The 3603-nt window shown below is 56.2% G+C and overlaps 1 protein-coding gene across 1 annotated transcript in view; it reads left to right on the top strand.

Annotated features, from left to right (window-relative positions):
- LOC133395000 (J domain-containing protein DDB_G0295729-like) overlaps positions 1–3340 on the top strand; it is a 7442-nt gene extending 4102 nt beyond the window's left edge. The window contains exon 2 of the mRNA XM_061663252.1: positions 1–3340. This exon is cut by the window's left edge and continues 2846 nt beyond it. The gene's annotated coding sequence lies outside the window, so the exon portion shown is untranslated.
- Positions 3341–3603: the final 263 nt, after the last annotated feature.

Below are 3603 nucleotides of genomic sequence, written 5' to 3'. Positions count from 1 at the left end.
ATCACCAGGGAATGATCTCGGCAATGATATCGGCCTGCGAGAAAACCATGCAAAGGATGACGTCGTCTTTCCCCGACCCTCATCGGGACGTTTACTGGTGGACGCCACTGATTGCTCTGCTTAGGCAAAACTGCGAGCAGACGAGAGATCGCATGCAGCAGACAAGTGATCTCCAGAACCGAAGTCTGGCTGCAGCCCAATACAGAACAGCTAAAGCTGAGCTGGATAGAGCTATACGTGCCAGCAAAAAGGCTGCCTTCCAGGAATTGATCGATGCTGCGGAGGAAAACGTTTTCGGAGCCGGGTACTTAGTAGTCCTCTCCCGTCTTCGCGGTGGAAGGGCCCCACCCGAGACGGAGAGAGCGAGGCTTGAAAGCATCGTTACAGAGCTTTTCCCGCAACATCCGCCCTTCAACTGGCCCAGCATCAGTTCCGAGGAAGAACAGGAACAGCCTGCAGACCAGCAGACTCCATGGACCCAAGTCACGATCCCGGAACTCCGTCTGATAGCTAGCACCATGCCGAACAAAAAAGCGCCGGGCCTTGACGGAATTCCGAACGCCGCTGTCAAGGCTGCAATCCTTGCGTACACGGACGTTTTCCAGGCGTTGTACCAAAGCTGTCTGGAAACGGCTACATTTCCAGCACCATGGAAACGACAGCGGTTGGTACTGCTCCCCAAGCCGGGGAAACCACCGGGTAGCAACGGGTCATACCGACCTTTGTGCATGCTGGATGCCTTAGGGAAAGTGCTGGAGAAGCTCATTCTAAACAGACTTCACAACCACCTGGAAGATCCTGCTGCGGTGAGGCTGTCAGACAGGCAGCATGGCTTCCGGAGGGGGCGATCTACAATTGGCGCCATTCGAACAGTGATCGAGGCTGGTCAGAGCGCGATGAGATTCCGCCGCACGAACGGGCGGGATAACAGGTTCCTGCTGGTCGTGTCAATGGATGTCAAGAATGCCTTCAATACGGCAAGCTGGCAGGCCATCGCCACTGCACTGCAGATGAAAGGAGTACCTGCTGGTCTGCAAAGAATCGTGAGGAGCTACTTCGAGAACCGAGAGTTGGTCTTCGAGACATCCGACGGCCCAGTAACTCGGTCCATCACGGCTGGTGTTCCACAGGGTTCGATTCTTGGCCCCACCCTGTGGAACACCATGTACGATGGAGTTCTGGACGTCGCCCTTCCGCAGGACTGCGAGATGGTGGCGTATGCTGACGACTTGGTGCTGCTGATTCCGGGCATCGACGTAAATGCAGTGAAGGCTGCAGCCGAGGAGGCGGTCGCCAGTGTCTCTCACTGGATGGCTCAACATCATCTCCAGATTGCGCCGGAAAAGACGGAGTGCGTGCTTATCTCCAGCACGAAGAACCCTACGCAGGTCACCATAAGAGTAGGGGACGTGGAGGTGACATCTTCCCGCACGATGCGTTACCTTGGGGTGACCCTTCACGATCACCTATCGTGGCTGCCCCATGTCCGAGAGGTAACCACTCGGGCAAGGAAGATAGCAGATGCCGTTACCCGCCTCTTGCGCAACCACAGTGGACCAAAGACCAGCAAAGCGCGACTGTTGGCCTCGGTCGCAGAGTCGGTCATCCGATATGCTGCGCCCATCTGGCATGGCGAGGTGACGAAGAGAGAGTGTCGTCGACTTTTGGAGAGGGTTCAGCGAGTCTCAGCACGGAGGGTGGCACGCACCTTCCGTACCGTAAGGTATGAGACCGCCACCCTCCTCGCCGGGCTGACCCCCATCTGTCTCTTGATAGAGGAGGATGCGCGAGTGTTCGAGCGTGTTAATGATCCGGGTCGGTCGATAACGAAGGCAGCCATCCGGTTGGAGGAGAGGCAGCGCACCATCACGATGTGGCAGAGCCAATGGGACGCCGAGGCCGACACCTCCAGATACACCCGGTGGACGCATCGGATAATCCGCGACATCAGCGCTTGGCAAGGCCGGAGACACGGGGAGATGACCTTCCACTTGGCCCAGGTGCTCTCTGGACATGGGTTCTTCAGAGAGTACCTGGCCATCAACGGCTTTACGGAATCCCCTGACTGTCGCAGCTGTGCGGGTGTTCCGGAAAATGCCCATCACGCCATCTTCGAATGCCCCAGGTTTGCTCGAGTGAGGATGGAGTACTTTGGTGAACTGGGGCCGAATCCGGTCACGCCGGACAGTCTTCAGGACTTCCTTATGGGCAGCCAAGACAACTGGAGCAGCTTCTGTGAGGCGGCACGTCGAATAACAACAACGCTGCAGCGTGACTGGGACACGGAACGAGAACAGCGGGCTGCTTCCAATCGTGAGGAAGCTGAAATACAACAGCAGCTACAGCGAGAGGAAGACGAACGCCGCACTGAAGAACGGCGGCAGCTCCACAATGAGGCAAATCGTGCCTACCGCCAGCGCAATAGGAGAAGTCAACCTACTCCACCAGCTCCACCACCAACACCCAGGGAGGCCGCTCGCCTCGAAGATGGGCGACGGAGAGTGGCCCGCTGGCGGGAAAGACAACGAATGATTCGGAACGGTGGAATCCAAATGCTACGAGCGCTGTTCGGCCATGATGCCTGGTCGAGCGAAAGTGACGATGAACCCGATGACGTCGAGCGAGGCGGACTTGATGCTGCCCAGCAGGCAGCAGCAGCCGAAGCCGAAAGAGCGGCACGCTAAAGCTAACTTTAGTAAAAAGAACAACGAAAGTGTAAAAAAAAAGAAAGGTGCTTCGGTACAGATATAGGGCTCCCCTTAAGGGACTGAATTCAGAAGAACAGTTTGGAAAATAGAATTTCAACTAAAATAAACGGAAAGGTGCGAACGCACGGCTAAAAAGTTAGGCTCCCTATGAGCATCACGTCCACCCTTAAATCCCTTCGCAGGGCATAAGGGTCGGATTATGAGAGGGCTGGGTTTTCTTTTCGATGTAACATACGATCAATAAAAATCCACTCGATATAACAAAAAAAAAAGCCAGTTATCCCTGTGGTAACTTTTCTGACACCTCTTGCTAAAAACTCGTTATAACCAAAAGGATCGTAAGGCCAAGCTTTCGCTGTCCCGAAGTGTACTGAACGTTGGGATCAAGCCAGCTTTTGTCCTTATGCTCAGCGTGTGGTTTCTGTCCACACTGAGCTGACCTTTGGACACCTCCGTTATCGTTTTGGAGATGTACCGCCCCAGTCAAACTCCGCACCTGGCACTGTCCATGACGTGGACCGAAAGGACCTGTCCAGGAGTCTTCGAGCCGGGCGGCGCGCGGAACCGGGGGCAAACGTGACATCATAAACGATCGACCGCGCAGAAGCAGTGCACCACGAATGCACCGACGTACGCAAGCTTGTACCCTTGCGGGCCACGGCTCACGGTCGGACAAGCGGGTAACACGCTACACACGACGATGCTACGATGCAGTCTCCCCGGCGGCACCACCCAGCGACACACTGGACGCTGAGCGAGAAACACGGCGCATTGGGCGCGCGCAGGCGAACCGCCGCCACAGCCCCCCGGAGGAGGTGCGCGCACGATCCGGACCTGGGGCCCGCGCTTGTTCCACCCAATCATGTAAGTAAGGCAACAGTAAGAGTGGTGGTAT

Source organism: Anopheles gambiae, assembly GCF_943734735.2.
Source record: "Anopheles gambiae chromosome X unlocalized genomic scaffold, idAnoGambNW_F1_1 X_unloc_96, whole genome shotgun sequence".
In the NCBI taxonomy this organism is placed as follows: Eukaryota; Metazoa; Arthropoda; class Insecta; order Diptera; family Culicidae; genus Anopheles; species Anopheles gambiae.
This window is presented reverse-complemented; position numbering and strand designations above follow the sequence as displayed.